A 22,224-nucleotide genomic window follows, 5' to 3' on the forward strand; every position below is an offset into this window, starting at 1 on the left:
GGAAGTGCATTAGCATGGTTTAAATCGTACTTATATGACCGCCATCAGTTCGTAGCAGTGAAATGAAGAGGTATCATATCGTTCACAAGTGCAGTATGGAGTACCTCAAGGCTCAGTACTAGGGCCGTTACTCTTCACACTTTACATGTTACCCTTGGGAGATATCATCAGGAAACACGGTGTTAGCTTTCACTGTTATGCTGATGAACTCAGCTCTATATTTCTTCGCGGCCTGGCGAAAACATACCAATTCGAAAAACTAACAGAATGCATAGTCGATATAAAAAACTGGATGACGAATAATTTCTTACTGCTAAATTCTGAAAAAACAGAGGTGTTAATTATAGGGCGTAAAAGCTCTGCATGTAATGACCTAGAATGCTGTCTAAGCCTTGAGTGGCTGCTCTGTCAATTCTTCGTCATCAGTTAGGAACCTAGGTGTGCTATTTGATAGCAACCTTTCCTTAGAAAGCCACATTTCTAGCATTTGTAAAACTGCATTTTTTCCATCTCAGAAATATATCTAAATTACGGCCTATGCTCTCAATGTCAAATGCAGAAATGTTAATCCATGCGTTTATGGCCTCAAGGTTAGACTATTGTAATGCTCTATTGGGTGGTTGTTCTGCACGCTTAGTAAACAAACTCCAGTTAGTCCAAAATGCAGCAGCTAGAGTTCTTACTAGAACCAGGAAGTATGATCATATTAGCCCGGTCCTGTCAACACTGCACTGGCTCCCTATCAAACATCGTATAGATTTTAAAATCTTGCTTATTACTTATAAAGCCCTGAATGGTTTAGCACCTCAGTATTTGAATGAGCTCTTGTTACATTATAGTCCTCCACGTCCGCTCCGTTCTCAAAACTCTGGCAATTTAATAATACCTAGAATATCAAAGTCAACTGCGGGCGGCAGATCCTTCTCCTATTTAGCGCCCAAACTCTGGAATAACCTACCTAACATTGTTCGGGAGGCAGACACACTCTTGCAGTTTAAATCTAGATTAAAGACCCATCTCTTTAACCTGGCTTACACATAACATACTAATACAATTCTAATATCCAAATCCGTTAAAGGATTTTTAGGCTGCATTAATTAGGTAAACCGGAACCTCTCTTATTCCGAGATCACCGTAGCCACCAGATCCAGTCTGTATCCAAGTCAGAGGGTCACTGCAGTCACCCGGATCCAGTATGTATCCAGCCCAGATGGTGGATTAGCACCTAGAAAGGACCTCTACAGCCCTGAAAGACAGCGGAGACCAGGACTAGAGCCCCCAGAGACAGATCCCCTGTAAAGACCTTGTCTCAGACGACCACCGGGACAAGACCACAGGAAACAGATGATTCTTCTGCACAATCTGACTTTGCTGCAGCCTGGAATTGAACTGCTGGTTTCGTCTGGTCAGAGGAGAACTGGCCCCCCAACTGAGCCTGGTTTCTCCCAAGGTTTTTTTTTCTCCATTCTCTCACTGATGGGGTTTTGGTTCCTTGCCGCTGTCGCCTCTGGCTTGCTTAGTTGGGGACACTTCATTTACAGCGATATCGTTGACTTGATTGCAAATTATTGCACAGATACCATTTAAACTGAACTGTGCTGCATGATGACATCACTGAATTCAATGATGAACTGCCTTTAACTGTCATTTTTGCATTATTGACACACTGTTTTTCCTAATTAATGTTGTTCAGTTGCTTTGACGCAATCTTTTTTGTTTAAAGCGCTATATAAATAAAGATGACTTGACTTGACTTGACATTAAAATGGTGATTTTCGTCTTTGTTGATTCTGCTCTTAACATCAGGTCTCGTCAATAATGGCCAATCATCACTCAATTAATCACTTAATTATCTCATTAACTTTAACTCTGATTCAGTGTTAATTTAACACTCATATTTTAACACTTTCACACTCTTGAGTGTGGTCTCACATGTACTCCCAGCACAGTTAATTTCACTCTGGAATTTTTTGCTGTGTAGGACTTATCACTAATGGCGATGAGACATCCTACAGAGATGAGGTTAATGCACTCACAGCACGGTGTGCTGATAACAATCTCTCTCTAAACGTCATCAAGACCAAGGAGATGATCGTGGACTACAGGAAGTCACAGAGAGAGGGTCACGTTCCCATTCACATCAACGGAGAGATACTACACAGCAAAAAATCCAGAGTGAAATCAACTCTGCTGGGAGTACATGTGAGACCACACTCAAGAGTGTGAAAGTGTTAACCCTCTGGAGTCGATTAACGCGTATACGCGTTTTGGGGTATTTTCTCCTGATAACCCCGAAAAGAACTTAAATTACACTTTCAGTTTTGATCGTACAGATAAGTGCAATACATCAATCGAATCTGTAAAGGGGTCTACACATTTTGTATACAGACATAATAACAACAAAACTTTGTGCACTTATAAAATAAAGATAACAAACAAGGAGTGCTGTCTGCAGCCTTTGTCTGCGCTGATCTTCAGATACAAATGCGTCATTAAAATGAACTGTAACTCAGTGAATACTCAACGAAGAGACATGAGAGAGATATCTATAGAAAGCCTGACATGTCTACTTTTAAACTAAACAAGTGCTGCTGAAAACAAATATTCTGTGATAAAGTAATCCATATGAAAACAACGCGATGTCCGTTTTTCACGTCTCACTTCATTATCTTCTAATGTGACCACGCCCCCGCGCTAGCCGAGCGCGCTTTTGAGATTCAAATGTTTCACTGAAGCGCGCGGCTTTTGAACTACGCCCACACAACAGAAGACAACGCAGCGAGACTGTTCTTCAAGTTTTTATTATTTTACTGTTTGCTTCGCGATGGGAGGAATAAGACATAATTCACCCCAAAAAGATGTGATGTGGTTGAGGATTTGAGATTTGGATTTCCTCAGAAAAAAAGAATGAAGCACTTTATTCAGCAGAGATCATAAACATGAGTAAGTCTCTTTTTATTGATTTATATACTTGTACTAGTTTTCACATAACGTGTAAACATTTTACTAGTTAGACTTTTTCCAAAGACTTTTTTTCCAAACTATAATTCCTGACTAAATGTATAATCATGTGAAATATTATGAAGTTTCAATAACAATATACACTACTATACCATTCAAAAGCTTGATGTAAATAATATAAATGTACCAATAAATGTAACTGTAACAAATGTAACAATCATTGCTGTTCTTTCAATTTATCCCCCCTAAAAAAACTAAAAAAAAATATTTCTCAGCTCTTTTCAACATTAAATAATAATAATAATAATAATAATATTAATATTTGTAATAGTTTTTATTTAATTAGCTTTTTTTGTAAGTATTTCTTCAAAGAAAAAAAAGCTTTAATTCGGATTTGTGAAGGATTGTGTGACTGGAGTAATGATGCAAAAAATTCAGTTTTGAAAGTCAGCTTTGATTGTTCCTAATAAACTGTTTAACTGCACTCACAAGTGAATATTAAATTATGTTGTGGGATAATTAAATATATTCTAAATAAACTACAAACATAAAATTATATAGATTTATTTTGTCCTCACATTCTTTCTTGTAACTCATCCCTCTCAGTGGCACAGCTGACTGAATGGCTCATTATGCAGCTCATTATGCAGGCCTTTTGTCTTCTCAGTGTGAATTCATGATAGTTGACGCCTACTCGCATATGACTTTTACCAACAAAAAGTGTCTTAGAAAATTTTAAATCAATATATTGTTTTCTGTAAGTGAGTAAACAAGATGATTTTCACATCATTTAGAAAAAAAAAATTCTAGGCTACAAGCTCCAGTTCTCAAAATATCTGGGAACCAATTTTCTGTATGTGTTTTATTGCCTTATTCAAGTGATTTAAACATTTTTAGTAGTTTTTCACTAACCACGCATAACATTTTTTTTTTCAAAAACACAATCATGTACATACATGCTGCTCACATATTATTATAGCCTAGTTTGTGCTGATTACAGTGAGATTAGACTTCAGCCATTTAGATATTTATAAGAAACTGAAAAAAAGCACAAATGTCAGGGCATGACAAAACTTCTCCAGGCCCCAAAAATACCCTTAGACTCCAGAGGGTTAAAATAGTTCCCTTAGACTCCAGAGGGTTTAACACTGAATCATAGTTAAAGTTAATGAGATATTAAGTGATTAATTGAGTGATGATTGACCATTATTGATGATACCTGATGTTAACGAGCAGAATCAACAAAGACAAAATCACTAATTTTATGTCACCATTATAGTGTTCAGTGTTTGCTTTAGTTGGGCTCTTGACCCTTAATATTTTAAAGTCAGATTTTGTTTGGTTGTTGTAATGGAGTTATAAAACAGACGGGCAAACAAAAAATATTGGTTTTCCTGAATTTTATGTTTAAACTTTCATTGTTGATTATTGTGGTCGATGATTTCTTCAGCATAGGATTACCAGCATTTTAAATACAATCTGTGGAATTTCTTAAAAGTTGTTTGTTCAAAAATCTTTCAAAAGAGTCTTTCATTTAGACATGCAAACATCAAGAATCAACCTGTGATCCTCAACGACGGTGACAATAAAAAAGCATGTTGCAGGAGACTTGTGTTGCAGTGCATTCTGGGGTGCCACCTATCAAAATTCATCCATGGCTCCCATGATGCACTGTGGCATGCATAAATTATTACCTGAATTGTCTTAGTAATTTCCTTTATGTTTTAGGCTTTAAATAAGTTTGGTGATTCAGGTCAAATAATTATTATGTAAAAACATAACTAATATCACATAATCATGTTTTTATTTTTGCTCGTCTCTCTATTACAACTGATTTATAACAGCCAAACCAAATCTAATTTTAAAAACGTAAGAGTCAAGAGCCCAACTAAAGCAAACACTGACCACTATAATGGTGACATAAAAATTTTTTGATTTTTTGTCTTTATTGATTCTGCTTGTTAACATCAGGTTTCGTCAATAATGGTCAATCATCACTCAGTTAATCACTTAATTATCTCATTAACTTTAACTCTGCTTCAGTGTTAATTTAACACTCATATTTTAACACTTTCACACTCTTGATTATGATCTCAGATGTACTCCCAGCAGAGTTGATTTCACTCTGGATTTTTGCTGTGCACCTGCGTAAATTTTGACAGCACTAATATATATATACCCACTGGGCAAAATTACGTCCAGTTGACGTCTTTTTTATGTCTTTGCTAATTCTGCTTTTTTAGATTGCATGTTTACCAAACGTTCCTCCCTGCTGTGACTGCTCCACTGGGCAAACAAGCTTTTTTCCAAGGGAAAGCCAGTTATTTTTATTGGAATGAATGGTAACATTTTTTTTTATTATTATTTCTTCATATTGTGTTTTTTGTTTCTTGTGAAAAAGAGATAATTGTTTGTCTCTGAAATTTCAGGAAGATACAACCTCTTCCTTCCATCAGTAAACTGCTCCTGTGGAAAAACCTCGCCAGTGACCATAAGTGATCTGGTTGAAAGTGGTTACTGGCCAGCCACTGTCAATTTTGAGACCTTGTACTTGGTGGACTTGTTCACCACGTATGAGGATCTAAAAATCACTGCCCCAGGGATGTCAGTATGCTTGAGTGTCGTACAAAACTTTTGTCAGCATGCTTGAGTGTCGTACAAAACTCTTCGGGTGAGTGAGTGGACTCATCATTTAAGTTATCCTGTCTGGATCACCTTTTAAATAACGGATTCATTGTTAGGACTTGTTCTTACAATCCCCAAAGTGTCAGCACACATTTCTTGACAGAGCCCTTTCTTCGTCATGACCACGGTCTAAAGCCAACCTTCGAAACAGTTACTTACTGTTTTGTATTGTTTTTTTTTCACTTTTGGTCTAAGAGTGGTAAGATATGTGGGGACACAATGCAGAGGGCCTTCCTCGAATGGGCCTATGCCAAATTTGAGGTTGACAAGCTGTCTCAGGTCCAGCATTTTCAGTGCCCTGCATGCATACCCTCCATGTTGGCAGTTGCAGTGGATGGGTACCACAAATTACATAGTTTCAAAAGCCAACCAGGGTGTGTAAAATTCATGTACAATGAAATGCTAGTGATTTACTTTTATACAGTAAATTTAACCCACATCTATATATTTCTTTCAAGACCTGATGGGTTTTTTTTTGGCCAATTATGCTGAGGTGTCCTCCTTTGTTGATTACATCCATGGAACAACTGGACATGTAAGCTAAAATTTATATTTCTTCATGTGTACACCACAATTTAAAATTTTTATGAATGCTTGCCAGTTTTTTCCCCAAAATGTAAACATTATTTGGTTTGCATCAAATTCCATAAATCCATGATTTACAGCTAATTTTGTAAAATGTAACTGTGTAAATGTCTGTATTTGCCCTCATCTGTTTAAGCATCCAGGGAAAGGGAGATGTGGTGTAGGTCAGTGGACCTTGCTGAACATGCGCCCATTTCTCTCCATCATGCATGCAAAAGTGCATTCATGGATGTAATAATGACAATTAGATGTATTTCTTACCATTTGCACCACACATTATGATTGTCTGTCCTCTGCCCCTACTTGGTGTTTTCCAAATTATAATGTGTTACAGTTAAAATGGGGGGGGGCGCAATCAAGAAGGAGCTGGAACAACAATCGGGGAGGAGGTTGAATAGGTTAACAGCTTCCTCTCTCGAGCAGCCATATGTTGCAAGTACATGTATAAAGCCGGTAAGCATTTTTCATGTATAGTTGTGTCCAAATTGAGACCAAGGGTTTTGAACACTGATGCTCGGCCTTTCCATTTTAGAGTTCCATGCATAGGTGCTCCCTTAGAATACAACAGTCTAGTCATCACTTTTACACTGATCATGATTCTCTTTATAATAATTTAACTTCTGACACATTAATTAAGTGTATGATCAGCTGATCATACACTTGATGAGCCTAACCCAGTTATTCAAATCATTTATATCTGCCACAGCAAATAGGCTACACAATGCATCTAATGTTATAGTTAGATTTAAGTAGACAAAAAAAGTGTGTGCAGTGCACACACACGCACATGCACGCACGCACGCACACACACACACACACTCACTTGGATATGTGGTTTACGTGGAGTCTCCATAGGCGTAATGGTTTTACTAACTGTATCTATCCCCCTACACTAAGCCTACCCCTAAACCTACCAATCACAGAAAACTTTTTTTTTTTTTTTTCAAAAAACACCATTTAGTTTGTTTTTTTAAGCCGTTTGTTTTCATTGTAATACCCATGTCATTATGCAAATTTTTGTCCTCATAAACCATATACAAAACACACACACACACACACTAACAGCGGGCCCTGACAGGAGGCGGACAAAGTAAAGGTACACAGGACCTACAATTTCCACACTTTATTAGCCCCTGGTCTTTTATTAGTCCAGTGGACCCGAACATCCTGTGTGTAATATAAATGTGGTGTGTGGTCATTGAAAATGTGTTCAGATATATTTTCTATTGTAAATATTGTATTTATTTGTAAGTCGCTTTGGACAAAAGCGTCTGCTAAATGATTAAATAAATATATATTCTTCACAGAAAATGAGCCAAGGCCAAAGTGTCTGAGTTTGAACAAATAATTAATCGTATAATTTTTCTTTTGATAAAAAATGAAGACGGGTCCAACAGACCCAACACCATACAAGGGGTTAAATTTAACAGTGTCACAAAAGTGGCATCACGTTTTTACATGTGGGCAACTTAGCTGCGAGAGGTCATTTGCTTGACACATGGGTTGCCCTATCACAGAGGCACAGAGGTCAGCAGATTGACAAGTGTGTGAGGGGGTGTCCGCTCTCTCCGCCACCCACCATTCATACTGTACATCCTCAAAGGTAGGTAATGAATACACGTAGTGATATCAACATATGCTAACGGAACCTGAATAATATAGTTAGTTAACGTTGTCTACGCCATCATTCGTTAATTATTTATCACCATGAATTTATAGGGATGTGTCCAATGACATACTGTAGGGGTTTATCCAGCATTACATTAGCCACCGCATTTAACGTTAGCTGCAGTTGGCGGCAATGTGGTAATAGAGGTCAGAATGATATGATAAGTTGAAAACTTTATTGATTCCAAATTCACATGTCACTGCAGCAGAATCTTAATGAGATAGGAGCTACAGTAAGACAAGTGGTAAAATCATACAAAAATACAATACAATACCTAGATGAAAACAGAAATCAACTTGGAGCTATATGAAACTATGGAGTATGGGTAATTGTTGCACAGAATCTGTAGTAGGGCTGTGCGATATGGACTAAGTCATATATCAATATTTTTTCCGTGGCCGGATAATTTCATACGTCTATTATTAATGGCCTGCGGTAAATCACACTCCCACCACTCACTCATACTACAAATCCCACAATGTCAAGTCAAGTCATCTTTATTTATATACCGCTTTAAACAAAAAAGATTGCATCAAAGCAACGTAACAACATTAATTAGGAAAGCAGTGTGTCAATAATGCAAAATGACAGTTAAAGGCAGTTCATCACTGAATTCAGTGATGTCATCATGCAGCTCAGTTTAGTTTAAATAATATCTGTGCAATAATTTGCAATCAAGTCAACGATATCGCTGTAAATGAAGTGTCCCCAACTAAGCAAGCCACAGGCGACAGCAGCAAGGAACCAAAACTCCATCAGTGACAGAATGGAGAAAAAACCTTGGGAGAAACCAGGCTCAGTTGGGGGTCAGTTCTCCTCTGACCAGGGGGAAACCAGGCTCAGTTGGGCAGGCTGCAGCAAAGTCAGATTGTGCAGAAGAATCATCTGTTTCCTGTGGTCTTGTCCCGGTGGTCGTCTGAGACAAGGTCTTTACAGTAATAGCACAGTAATAGTGAAAGTGAAAGTGAAAGTGACGTGACATACAGCCAAGTATGGTAACCCATACTCGGAATTCGTGCTCTGCTTTTAACCCATCCATAGTGCACACACACAGCAGTGAACACACACACACACCGTGAACACACACACACACACACGGAGCAGTGTGTATCATTTATGCTGCGGCGCCCGGGGAGCAGTTGGGGGTTCGGTGCCTTGCTCAAGGGCACCTCAGTCGTGGTATTGAGGGTGGGAGAGAGCGCTGTACATTCACTCCCCCCACCTACAACTCCTGCCGGCCCGAGACTCGAACTCACAAACCGTGGATTGCAAGTCCGACTCTCTAACCATTAGGCCACGACTTCCCCACAATTCAGGGGAGAGCGCGAACGCAGTCCCCCACTACCATAAATTATGCAGTCGAGATTCCCACATTTGAGGAATTCGCAGGGGTCAGCACGGCCAGAGTGCAATGGACGAGCCTCGCCCTGGGTGAACCGCCTTCTTGATCATGGTGTCTCCCCTGCCAGGCACAGTAATAGCACAGTAATAGCACAGTAATAGCACAGTAATAGCACAGTAATAGCACAGTAATAGCGTGCTGATTTGCGCTCAAACAGATGGTATTCATCCAGATACAGGCACATTCAACATAAAACACACTCACACATATATACAAAAATGTTGAAAAATAAAAAAATAAAGAAAAGGCGATCGATAAGTTTCCGCCTCCATCAGATGACAGGTGCTTCACAGCACGCGTCAAGAGAGAGCGCCAGAATTCAAATAAACAATCTTCCGCCTATCACTTTTTTCTTTGTGGATCGTCTCATTCTGTCTGTGACACTGTCAGTGGACCCTTACCTTTCTAACTAAACCGGGATTTACAGCTGTGGATGTGTTTATGACTCATTATTACGACGAATCTTGTATGTACTGCGTTTTCATTCTTCATATTTTGATGTGTACTGCTTAAACAAATTTAGCAAATACATTCTTTATAAGCCTTCCATTAAAAAAACAGCGATCTGTCGTCAATGCTTGAGGCTTAGATCTTTATAATGATACATAGTTTATCAAGATTAAATTTGTCCCGTTTCATTTAATCTATTTGTAAAATACTGACAAGTGCAAACAAGGGGAGTTAAGGATGCCGGCGTCGGGTTGCAGGTTAATAGGTTAATAAATTAATATATTAGGGGTGTGGCCGAAGCCGAATACCTTATTCGGAAAGGCACGGATAGGCTTCAAAAATGAATAACGGATAACGAATAGTTCTGCCCGAATATTCGGCTAAGGCTGCAGCACGGTCTGGTGTTTGCTAGATTCACAGGTGAGCCCGGGGATCAGCGCAATATTTTACACAGACCTCTAAATTCACTCAATGAGTGTGTGAAGTGAATTAACATAAACTTTATGAATTAAAAGAGCGCAAATCACACACCGCATTGTTGTTGCCACTCCTTGCATCTCTCAGAAATCAGAGCTTGGCAAGAGCTGGTCTAATATTACCTAAAATATTACATCTTACACGTTCTACTATTTGTGTTTATATAAAAGGCAATGATTTAAACCTTATAGGCTACAATATGATACACGAATGAATAAGCACAGCGCGACTGCCAATCAAACAGCTTATTTTACGTGTATGAGTGTGTACGTCTCTTATGAAAATAATAAGGTCTCTGTCAAGAGTATAGGCTAATAATCAACTTAAATACAGATACATTTTCTACTAGGTCTACATGTTTGCTTCCTTAACCTTTGCTGGTGTGCGTGGCAAATGCACATTTGTTTAGTGAAGTAAAAAAAAAACTTGTTTAAATAGTTCTGCATAATAAAATGTTAGCCTTAAATTAATTCATGCACTAAATGTTTGTCATGAAATCTTCCAACTTGTATGATAAATGTATTTTAGAAATTATTAATTTTATATTTAAGAACAATGAATAGGAAAAAAAGAAAAGAAAAAAAGGGAAATATTTTTCCATACTCTCTTCTCTTTTTTCCCCATAGGTTTTCCAGACCTGCGAATTACTTAAGTGAAATACTTTTTCAAGTCAAGTCAAGTCAAGTCATCTTTATTTATATAGCGCTTTAAACAAAAAAGATTGCGTCAAAGCAACTGAACAACATTAATTAGGAAAACAGTGTGTCAATAATGCAAAATGACAGTTAAAGGCAGTTCATCATTGAATTCAGTGATGTCGTCATGCAGCTCAGTTCAGTTTAAATGGTATCTGTGCAATAATTTGCAATCAAGTCAACGATATCGCTGTAAATGAAGTGTCCCCAACTTGTCACGACACGCACACAGACAGGTAGATCCAAAAGCAGTATGTTTATTGGGGTGATCCAAAATCAGAAAACATCCAGGCAAAGGTCAAAATCCAGGTAATCCGTCCAAAACAATAAACATAGACAACATTCAGAAACACGAAAAACCAGGGAACCAGGAAAACGCAGGGTGACATTCAACAAGGACTCCGTAACAATGACAGAACAACCAGGGTATTTATACACAGGTGCAAACAATGTAAGTGGTGACAGCTGAATACAATGAACAGTGATGAGCAGCTAAGGCTAGTGGGAAATGAAGTTCTGAAGGGGGTGACAATAAGGGGAAGTGAGACCTCTAGTGGACACCCAGGGATACACAAACCAGACATCGTGACACTACCCCCCCTCTAAGGAGCAGCTTCTAGATGCTCCTCAGAACAAACCAAACACAAAACAAAGATACCAGGAGGGAGGTGGACTGGTGGAGGCAGAACAGGGGGAGGGATGGCGGGCCAGGCCCGTGTAGGGGAACTGGGACCGGCAGCGATGGCTCCCCTGGTAGCCCAGGTGGCTCGGTCAGATCAGGGGGCCATGGTGGACCCGAAAGTTCAGGGGACCACGAGGGACCAGGCAGTTCAGGTGGCCACGGTGGACCCGAAAGTTCAGGGGACCACGAGGGACCAGGCAGTTCCGGTGGCCACGGTGGACCCGAAAGTTCAGGGGACCACGAGGGGCCAGGCAGTTCTGGTGGCCACGGTGGATCAGTCCATTCTCGTTGTGCAGACGGCCAGGGAGGAATTCGCCATTTGAGTGGCCCGAACGGAACCTGCCAATCGGGGAGCCAGTAAGGAGCAGGCTGTGGCGATGGCCCGGTCACGGCATTGGGAACGGCATCAGGAACGACCTCAGACAAGGGCACCGCCTCGGGAACGGCCTTGGACACGGGTATCGCCTCCGGAGCCATCTTGGGCCCCGCATCGGCCTCCGGAACAGCATCGGCCACCGCCTCTGGAATGGCCTCAGGAACGGCATCGGACCAGGACACCGCCTCGGGAACGGTCTCAGGAACGGCCTCAGGAACGGCCTCAGGAACGGCATTGGACAAGGCCCCCGCCTCGGGAACGGCCTCGGGCACGGCCTCGGGAACGGCCTTGGACAAGGACACCGCCTCGGGAACGACCTCTGCCTCGGGCACCGCCTCGGGAACGACCTCGGCCTGCGCATCGGCCACCGCCTCGGGAACGACCTCGGCCTGCGCATCGGGCACCGCCTCGGTCTCTGGAAGCAACTCGGGCACCACCTCGGTCTCTGGAACAACATCGGGCACCGCCTCGACCTGCGGAACGGCCTCGGGCACCGCCTCAGGAACGACCTCGGCCTGCGCATCGGGCACCGCCTCGGGAACGACCTCGGCCTGCGCATCGGGCACCGCCTCGGGCACCGCCTCGGTCTCTGGAACCAACTCGGGCAGCGCCTCGACCTGCGGAACAGCATCGGGCACCGCCTCGGCATCGGGAACAACATCGGGCACCGCCTCGACCTCCGGAACAGCCTCGGTCTCGGGCATTACATCGGGAACCGTCTCTGGCACCGTCTCTGGCACCGCATCGGGCACCGCCTCGGCATCGGGCATTGCATCGGGGACCGCCTCGGCATCGGGGACCATCGGGCACCGCCTCGGGCACCGCCTCGGCATCGGGCACCGCCTCGGCATCGGGGACCGCCTCGGCATCGGGGACCGCCTCGGCATCGGGGACCGCCTCGGGCATCGCCCTGGCCTCGGGCACCGCCTCGGCATCGGGAACAACATCGGGCACCGCCTCGACCTCCGGAACAGCCTCGGTCTCGGGCATTACATCGGGAACCGTCTCTGGCACCGTCTCTGGCACCGCATCGGGCACCGCCTCGGCATCGGGCATTGCATCGGGGACCGCCTCGGCATCGGGGACCGCCTCGGGCACCGCCTCGGCATCGGGCACCGCCTCGGGCACCGCCTCGGCATCGGGCACCGCCTCGGCATCGGGGACCGCCTCGGCATCGGGGACCGCCTCGGCATCGGGGACCGCCTCGGCATCGGGGACCGCCTCGGGCACCGCCCTGGCCTCGGGCACCGCCTCGGCATCGGGAACAACATCGGGCACCGCCTCGACCTCCGGAACAGCCTCGGTCTCGGGCATTACGTCGGGAACCGTCTCTGGCCCCGCATCGGGCACCGCCTCGGCATCGGGCGTTGCATCGGGTCGGGCACCGCCTCGACCTCCGGAACAGCGCACCGCCTCGGCATCGGGCACCGCCTCGGGCACCGCCTCGGCATCGGGGACCGCCTCGGCATCGGGGACCGCCTAGGCATCGGGGACCGCCTCGGCATCGGGGACCGCCTCGGCATCGGGGACCGCCTCGGGCACCGCCCTGGCCTTGGGAACGGCCTCGGCATCGGGCACAACATCGGGCACCGCCTCGACCTCCGGAACAGCCTCGGTCTCGGGCATTACATCGGGAACCGTCTCTGGAACCGTCTCTGGCCCCGCATCGGGCACCGCCTCGGCATCGGGCGTTGCATCGGGGACCGCCTCGGCATCGGGGACCGCCTCGGCATCGGGCACCGCCTCGGCATCGGGCACCGCCTCGGCATCGGGCACCGCCTCGGGCACCGCCTCGGCATCGGGCACCGCCTCGGGCACCGCCTCGGCATCGGGCACCGCCTCGGCATCGGGGACCGCCTCGGCATCGGGGACCGCCTCGGGCACCGCCCTGGCCTCGGGCACCGCCTCGGCATCGGGCACCGCCTCGGGCACCGCCTCGGCCTCGTGCATCGCATCGGGAACCGCCTCTGCCTCGGCCACCGCCTCGGCCTCGGCATCTCATCGGGCACCGCATCGACTCGGCCACCGCCTCGGAACCGCGCATCGGGAACCGCCTCTGCCTCGACCACCGCCTCGGCCATCGCATCGGGAACCACCTCGACCACCGCCTCGGGCACCGCCTCGGCATCGGGCACCGCCTCGGCATCGGGGCATTGCCTCGGGAACCTCGGCCACCGCATCAGGCACCGCCTCGGCATCGGCCCGCCTCCGCAACGGCCACCGCCTGGAAACGACAGCGGCCCCGCCTCGGGAACCTCGGGCACGTCCTGGACGACAGCGGCCTGCTCGGGGAACGTCCTCCTGGACGGCAGCGGCCTGCTCGGGAACGTCCTCCTGGACGGCAGCGGGCCTGCTCGGGAACGTCCTCCGGGCTTTGAGGAACGGCTGACGCCTGTCTCCTCCTCCTGCGGCCTCTATGATGGCGTGCCGGTGGCTCCTTGACGGAAGACTTAGGCGTTGAGTCAACCATCTTGTGCTGTGGTGCTGGGCCGGCGGCCATCCCGTGCTGTGGTGCTGGGCACGCTGAGCTGGCAGCCATCCTGTGCAATGGCGCTGGGCTGGCGGCCATCTTGCGCTGTGGTGCTGAACTGGTGGCCATCCTGGGCATTGGCGCTGGCTCAGCGGCTGTGATGTGAACACTCCTGGGAATCTCCGGGATCTGGCACATCCTGGAAAAGTAAACTCAACAATGTCTCCGCGGCCATCTTGGGCTGTGGCGGGCTGTGGCGCTGTGGGCTGGGCGGCCCTCTTGTGCTGTGGCGCTGGGTGGCGCCATCTTGTGCTGTGGCGATGGGCTGGCGGCCTCTTGTGCTGTGGCGCAGGGCTGGCGCAGGGCTGGCGGCCATCTTGTGCTGTGGCGCTGGCTCAGCCGATGTGACGTTAACCCCCCTTGGGAACGTCTAGGATTTTGGACAGCATAGTAAAATAATCCAAAACCGTCTCCGTCGCCCTCTTCTCCGCAGACACAGTCTCGGCGGACGTGTGCCTCCTCCCCCCTCTCCGTTCGTGATGGAGAGACGGCGGCTCCGATCCGTCCCTCACGAGCCCAGGGTCGACGGGGGTCCATGGTGGAGAGCGATGCCGGACCTCCTCTCGACCACTTCCCTCCTCTGCGACCTCCCCGGGTCCCACGGAAAACAACCAGGCGGGTTCCCTCAAACTGACTCCCTCTCTCCCGCTCGATGGCTGGGGGAGAATCCTCAAAAAACATATCGCTGGATCTAGGTTGTGACGGAGTCCTTCTGTCACGACACGCACACAGACAGGTAGATCCAAAATCAGTATGTTTATTGGGGTGATCCCAAAATCAGAAAACATCCAGGCAAAGGTCAAAATCCAGGTAATCCGTCCAAAACAAGAAACATAGACAACATTCAGAAACACGAAAAAACCAGGGAACCAGGAAAACGCAGGGTGACATTCAACAAGGACTCCGTAATAATGACAGAACAACCCAGGGTATTTATACACAGGTGCAAACAATGTAAGTGGTGACAGCTGAATACAATGAACAGTGATGAGCAGCTAAGGCTAGTGGGAAATGAAGTTCTGAAGGGGGTGACAATAAGGGGAAGTGAGACCTCTAGTGGACACCCAGGGATACACAAACCAGACACCGTGACACAACTAAGCAAGCCACAGGCGACAGCGGCAAGGAACCAAAACTCCATCAGTGAGAGAATGGAGAAAAAAACCTTGGGAGAAACCAGGCTCAGTTGGGGGGCCAGTTCTCCTCTGACCAGAGACGAAACCAGCAGTTCAATTCCAGGCTGCAGCAAAGTCAGATTGTGCAGAAGAATCATCTGTTTCCTGTGGTCTTGTCCCGGTGGTCGTCAGAGACAAGGCCTTTACAGGGGATCTGTCTCTGGGGCTCTAGTCCTGGTCTCCGCTGTCTTTCAGGGCTGTAGAGGTCCTTTCTAGGTGCTAATCCACCATCTGGGCTGGATACATACTGGATCCGGGTGACTGCAGTGACCATCTGACTTGGATACAGACTGGATCTGGTGGCTATTTTAAAATCCGCAGGAACCGGTGAGCCAAAGGAATTCATGTTGTTTTACATAATCCTCTAAAATTACAAAAAACAGTAACGAGTGTGTCAAGTAGCTAAATGAGTTTTATAATGAAATAAAGCTCAAATAAAATAGCAGTGTTGCAGTTGCCTTTTTCCATGCATTTCCTGGAAATGACTTAAATCATTTTCCATATTTCTAAATTGGATAGGAACCCTTACTGTTTTAATTTAGATACTTAAATATCTATTTATTGGATCACGAAAGGTCCCCAAGCTGGGATTTAAACTCACGTTGCTCGGAGCACAACCGCACTGTATCTCGAAGCACCGCCTATACAAGGAAATCGGCTCCGACTGTTAGAAGATGTTTAAATAGGCTAAATGTTATAATCATAAAAAAATATATTATTTTAGTTAAACACTGCATATTTGTTCAGTTCTGGTTCAAGCTCCGCCTACATCCGGTATTATCCGAATACAAATACAGATACGAATAATTTTGTGATTGATACAGATATAAATTACATGCTGTTTGTTGCTGTCGTATGCCTCTAGTTTGAGCTCCGTCACGTTATTCTCTCTCTTCTATTTTTTTATTGTTTTGAAATCTATTTTATACACCATCATTTTCGTTTCTATAACGTGTGAATATATCCTCTATCGTATTCTACAACAAAAACAATAAGAGCGCCTTGTTATCACTAGTTTTATTTTGATTTCCCGAGTCCGCTAGTAGCTTATAGCCCATTAGCATCACCAGCGTGGTTGTCGCTAAACCCGCGTGCATCGCTAATACTCTATTCACACACATTACAAGTGCTTTACTCACTGTTACTTGCTTTAATGGCGGATGTTTGTCTACCTTTGAGTGCAGGTGACGACACGTTCGAGCTGCATTCGGTGCAGCTCGAGCTGGAGGCCGTGGAGAAGCAGATTCGGGTCCTGGAGCAGAGGCAGTCCCAGCTGAGAGAGCGGAGAGCCGCGCTGGAAACCTCCCGGGCTGACGCTCACAAGTCCAGGGTAAGTATACAGCGCGCTGCTAACAGTCCCACCACCTCCACCCCGTGTGTTTCTCTGCACAGGCCCGGTGCACCCAGGACGCGATCTGCCCAGATGTCCTTCACGCCGGCGCCGGGACACCACGGACCCTGGGTGCATCCGCAGCGGAGGACGCGAGCCAGGCCCCCGGGCGACGACTTCTCCCCCTCCGGTCTTCGAGATCTCCACACGGAACCGCTTCTCTCCCCTCCGCGAGACGGAACGCAACGCTGTGATCGTCGGAGACTCCATCGTCCGACACGTCCGTGCTACGTTAGCCGAAGGTAAAGTGCACACTCACTGTCTCCCTGGTGCTTGTGTTCTCGATGTTTCTGCGCAGATACCCGCGATCCTGAAGGCCGACGAGAGCCCCAGAGCGGTCGTGCTTCACGCCGGGGTTAACGACACCACGCAGCGGCAGACGGAGACGCTGAAGAGGGACTTCAGGAGCCTGATCGAGACGGTTCGCAGCACGACGCCCGCGGCGACGATCATCATGTCAGGACCGCTGCCCACGTATCGACGAGGACATGAAAGGTTCAGCAGACTTTTTTGCTTTAAATGAATGGTTATTGTCATGGTGTAAAGAACAGAAACTGCTCTTTGTTAATAATTGGAATCTTTTCTGGGGGAGCGACCTAGGCTTTTTCGCGCGGATGGCCTGCACCCCAGCAGAGTCGGAGCAGGACTGCTGTCGGACAACATCTCCAGGACTCTACGCTCCATTTGACTAGTAAGCCAATTCCTCAAATAACTGCTATGATGGCTTTTGTTCTACCCACTTAAATAGAAGTACTTGCGCTGTCCAATCTATTAAGACTGTGTCTGTGGTTTCCCCGAATAGTGAGGTCAAAATATAAATTTAATGTAGGATCTAGAAAAAATCTTATCGTTGATTAAACCAGAAAAATGTAAAATAAATGAACAAAAAAACAATTTTTAAAGTTTGGGCTCATAAACATTAGATCACTCACACCCAAAGCAGTTATTGTAAATGAAATGATCACAGATAATAATTTTTTTGATGTACTCTGCTTGACTGAAACCTGGCTAAAACCAAATGATTATATTGGTCTAAATGAGTCTACTCCATCAAACTACTGTTATAAACATGAGCCCCGTCAGACTGGTCGTGGGGGAGGTGTTGCAACAATATATAGTGATATTCTTAGTGTTACCCAGAAAACAGGATACAGGTTTAAATCATTTGAAATACTTATGCTTAATGTTACACTGTCAGATATGCAAAAGAAATCTATTGTATCTCTTGGTCTGGCTACTGTGTATAGACCACCAGGGCCATAGCGTATGATTAAAACGATGAGTGCGGCCCGGTGACATTTTGCTTTACTCCAAAACAGTTTAATAAGTTAGTAAACGCAAGTCCTAATGCATCATTTGTATTATCAATATGAATGTTAAAATCTCCGAAAATTAGCGCTTTATCAGCGGTAACCAACAGGTCTGAGAGGAAATCTCCAAATTCTTTTAGGAATTTGGAGATTTTACTTGATCTTAGTGCTGCGTTTGACACCATAGATCACAACATACTCATAGATAGATTACAAAACTATACAGGTATCCAAGGGCAGGCTTTAAGATGGTTTAGGATCCTACCTGTCCGATCGCTACCACTTTGTTTATCTAAATGGGGAGTCATCTCATTTATCACCAGTAAAAGTATGGAGTGCCACAAGGATCTGTCCTAGGTCCTCTGCTATTTTCAATATACATGTTGCCCCTTGGTAATATCATTAGAAAATACGGGATTAGTTTCCACTGTTATGCTGATGATACTCAACTTTATATATCTATAATATATGTTGATCTGATGGTGCATTTTCTTGTATTATTTTGTGTTTAATTTGTAAAAGTTTGGATGAAAAATAATTTTCTCCTATTAAATTCAGATAAGACAGAGATATTACTTATTGGACCAGAAAACATTACACAGAATCTCGTAGATTACAATTTTGCAACTAGACGGATGTACTGTTACTTCCTCTACTGTAAAAAATCTGGGTGTTATATTAGACAGTAATTTGTCTTTTAAAAAATCATATTTCCAATATGTTACAAAAACTGCATTCTTCCATCTTAGAAACATTGCCAAGCTATGAAACATGTTACCTGTTCCTGATGCAGAAAAGCTAGTTCATGCATTCATGACCTCTAGACTGGACTATTGTAATGCACTGCTGGGTGGTTGTCCTGCATCCTCAATAAACAAGCTACAGGTAGTCCAAAATGCAGCGGCTAGAGTCCTTACCAGGTCAAGAAAATATGATCATATTACCCCAATACTACAGTCTCTGCACTGGCTACCTATTAAGTTCCGTATCAGTTACAAAAATATTATTACTTACTTATAAGGCCCTTAAGTCGACGCCCCCCTGCGTACCTAACTAGTCTTCTACCACGCTACAACCCATCACGCTCCCTAAGGTCACAAAACGCTGGACTTTTGATAGTACCTAGGATAGCAAAGTCCACTAAAGGAGGTAGAGCTTTTTCGCATTTGGCTCCCAAACTCTGGAATAGCCTTCCTGATAATGTTCGGGGCTCAGACACACTCTCTCTGTTTAAATCTAGATTAAAAAAACACACCTCTTTGGCCAAGCATTCAAATAATGCATCTCATAATTTTGGACTGCAGTTATATCTGATCAAATGCGCATTATTATTCTTTAGCTTGGGTTAAACTAATTGATTGTACTTGGCTGGAACAGCAGCTACGCTAATTATGTCTCTATTTGTTTCTCTGCTTTGCCACGGGATTTACATCCCGTGGTAACTAGGATTTACACAAGCTCCAGTCTGGATCCAGAACACCTGAGAAGAGATGATGCCAGCCCCTCAGAGGACCTCAGATGATGCTAACCCAGAGACAACATACAGAACTACCACATTTTGCTCTAAGTTTGATTGCATAATTGCTGTTAATAGTGTTAATCGTCTGTTTGTTTACGTCTTTTTATTGATTTTTCTGAACATTTCTGCTATATGCACATGAACTGACAGTCATCACTGATTAAGCTACTACCAAATATTGTAGAAACTTAATTTTCTGTAAAGTTGCTTTGTAATGATTGTATCGTAAAAAGCGCTATACAAATAAACTTGAATTGAATTGAATTGAATAAATACAGATACAAATACTGGCTTCACTGCACACCCCTAATATATATATCATCTTTGACTTTGGGAAACACTGGTCAGCATTTTTTTTTTACAATTTTCTGATGGTTTATGGACCTAATCGACCTAAACAACTAATCGATTCATTGAAAAAAAAAATTGTTGACAGATTATGAAAATAACCGTTCTTTGCAGACCTAGTTTCTTTTACTAGTCAGTGAGCCACATAGCTCACTGATTGTCTGCCATACATAGCAAAAGAGTCAACAGCAAGAGGCATTGCTCAATTCAACTATAAAAAAACTATAAACACATATCTCCACTTCACATGAGATAATGAGATCCTACAATTGCACCAGAGTACAAAATCAGCCTCGCCTCAGTTCTACAGAGAGCATAGATACCATAGGCCAGCATTTATAGACAGAAGAATACAAAAGACAAATGTACTGGATGTTTCCTTATGGAGCACAGTCCCTGCTAGAAAGAAGGTGACATTTGTTCTTATTACAGGAGGTGAATAATTTCCTCTTTTTGTACCATTTAGGTTGTACTAACGAGCAGCCCACCACCAGTCCTCCTCCCATCCAGTCCACCACCAGTCCTCCTCCCATCCAGCCCACCATCCAGTCCACCACCAGTCCTCCTCCCATCCAGTCCACCACCAGTCCTCCTCCCATCCAGTCCACCACCAGTCCTCCTCCCATTCAGCCCACCACCAGTCCCTCCTCCCATCCAGCCCGCCTCCACCAGTCCTCCTCCCATCCAGCCCACCACCAGTCCTCCTCCCATCCAGCCCACCATCCAGTCCACCACCAGTCCTCCTCCCATCCAGTCCACCACCAGTCCTCCTCCCATTCAGCCCACCACCAGTCCACCACCAGTCCTCCTCCCATCCAGTCCATCACCAGTCCTCCTCCCATCCAGTCCACCACCAGTCCTCCTCCTCCCCCCATCCAGTCCACCACCAGTCCTCCTCCAATCCAGTCCCACCACCAGTCCTCCTCCAATCCAGTCCACCACCAGTCCTCCTCCCATCCAGTCCACCACCAGTCCTCCTCCCATCCAGCCCACCACCAGTCCTCCTCCCATCCAGCCCACCACCAGTCCCCTCCCCCCCATCCAGTCCACCACCAGTCCTCCTCCCATCGAGTCCTACCACCAGTCCTCCTCCAATCCAGTCCACAACCAGTCCTCCTCCCATCCAGTCGACCACCAGTCCTCCTCCCATCCAGTCCACCACCAGTCCTCCTCCAATCCAGTCCACCACCAGTCCTCCATCTCCCATCCAGTCCACCACCAGTCCTCCTCCCATCCAGTCCACCACCAGTCCTCCTCCCATCCAGCCCACCACCAGTCCTCCTCCCATCCAGCCCACCATCCCAGTCCACCACCAGTCCTCCTCCCATCCAGTCCACCACCAGTCCTTCTCCCATCCAGCCCACCACCAGTCCTCCTCCCATCCAGCCCACCACCAGTCCTCTTCCCATCCAGCCCACCATCCAGTCCACCACCAGTCCTCCTCCCATCCAGTCCACCACCAGTCCTCCTCCCATCGAGTCCACCACCAGTCCTCCTCCAATCCAGTCCACCACCAGTCCTCCTCCCATCCAGCCCACCATCCAGTCCCTCCACCAGTCCTCCTCCCATCCAGTCCACCACCAGTCCTCCTCCCATCCAGTCCATCACCAGTCCTCCTCCCATCCAGTCCACCACCAGTCCTCCTCCCATCCAGTCCACCACCAGTCCTCCTCCCATTCCAGTCCACCACCAGTTCCTCCCTCCCATCCAGTCCACCATCCAGCTCACCACCAGTCCTCCCATCCTACCCATCACAGAACCACCTCAGCAAGAAACACGGTAAGTTCTGCTGATATTTTCAAATAGCATATAAATCATGATTCAAATTGCTAGTCGTGTTTCTATATGTTGTTTAATCATGGGATACATGATAACCATGTTAAACATTTTAATCTGTCTCTCCTTCTTAAACTGAAATAATACTCTAAAAATAAGGGAATGTATTTAAATTTGAAAAAAAAAAAAAAAAT

At 45.6% G+C, this 22,224-nt stretch overlaps 1 non-coding gene across 1 annotated transcript; it reads right to left on the minus strand.

Moving 5' to 3' along the window:
* Positions 1-9,213: 9,213 nt before the first annotated feature.
* Positions 9,214-9,378, minus strand: LOC122142564. Its single transcript, XR_006158682.1, has one exon. It is a non-coding gene; the product is annotated as a U1 spliceosomal RNA (small nuclear RNA).
* Positions 9,379-22,224: the final 12,846 nt, after the last annotated feature.

Source organism: Cyprinus carpio, unplaced genomic scaffold (genome assembly GCF_018340385.1).
Source record: "Cyprinus carpio isolate SPL01 unplaced genomic scaffold, ASM1834038v1 S000000001, whole genome shotgun sequence".
Lineage (NCBI taxonomy): Eukaryota > Metazoa > Chordata > Actinopteri > Cypriniformes > Cyprinidae > Cyprinus > Cyprinus carpio.